Below are 1,236 nucleotides of genomic sequence, written 5' to 3' on the forward strand. Positions count from 1 at the left end.
AAGTCATTGATTTTACAAAATTCAATCATTCTATCTCCAGCCTCATTCCTGTCACCAAGCCCATGTTTTCCGACCACTGATTCTTTTTTGTTGTGTACCATTGAGTTGGAACTGACCCATAGCTGACACTCCAGTTAGATTTCGCAGGCGGTACCTTGTACAGAAGCAGAATGGATTGCAAGAAGAACGTATAGTTTCATTCTGGAGAAAATGAGACCAGGCTGCTCCTTGAAAGGCAAGCTCCATCTCACACACTTTGGACATACTGCAAGGAGACCTTTTCTTGGGGCAGGACATCATGCTTGAGAGGATGGAGGGACAGCACAGGAGAGGAAGATTGTGGATGAGATGGAGTGACTCAATGACGAGGGTAATGGGGGTAGATGGTTCAGGGACAATAAAGTTGGCAGATAAAGGATACAGCAGAGTTTAGAGCTATTTTATATAGGTCACTACGAGTCACAGACAACGTGAGGGCACATAACAACAACAACAACACATTGCATGGAAAGAGATTGTGTTTTTTTCTATGGAGCAGCTAGTGAATTTGAACCACATACCTCTGTGTTGGCAGTACAGTTCCTTACCACTGAATCACCAGAGCTCTGTGAAGAACTAAATGAAGGTATTTTCTGAAGAGTCTAGAACCAAAACTTTGAACCAGTTTAATCATAACTGACAAAGCTGAATCAGAATAGATTGGAATTTTTTAAATTTAGAGGAAGTGGAGTGATAATTGGCTGGAGGAAGCTGAGTCAAAGCCCTGAAACAGAAGACATAGAAGAGGCATAAGTGAGCTCCTTCAAGATCCTAATGTTGAAGACTGGATTGTTACCAGGAACGTGAAAAACCACAGATATTTCAAGCACGGTGGTTGGATGTCTTCTTCGAGCCAGACAAGGTGTTTCATTTGTGTTTTTTGCTTAAATTTTTATTGGTTTGCATATAATCATTCATATACATTATGTTTCATTCATGTGCCTTTGTATTTTACACAATCATTTATGTACATTATATTGTTGTTGTTGTTGTGTGCGTCGAGTCGTTTGCGACTCATAGTGACCCAATGTACAACAGTCCTAAACCCTGCTCTATCCGGTGCCAATCGCATGGCCTCTGACACACCCATCCCGATTACCCCAGTCACGGAATCAATCCACCTCATAGAGGGTCTTCCCCTCCTGTGCTGCCCTCCACCCTCCCAAGCATGATGTCCCTCTCCAAGGACCTGTCTAT

The sequence above is a fragment of the Elephantulus edwardii genome, unplaced genomic scaffold, assembly GCF_000299155.1.
Source record: "Elephantulus edwardii isolate Elephantulus edwardi_28Jun2011 unplaced genomic scaffold, EleEdw1.0 scaffold00071, whole genome shotgun sequence".
NCBI classification, from domain to species: Eukaryota; Metazoa; Chordata; class Mammalia; order Macroscelidea; family Macroscelididae; genus Elephantulus; species Elephantulus edwardii.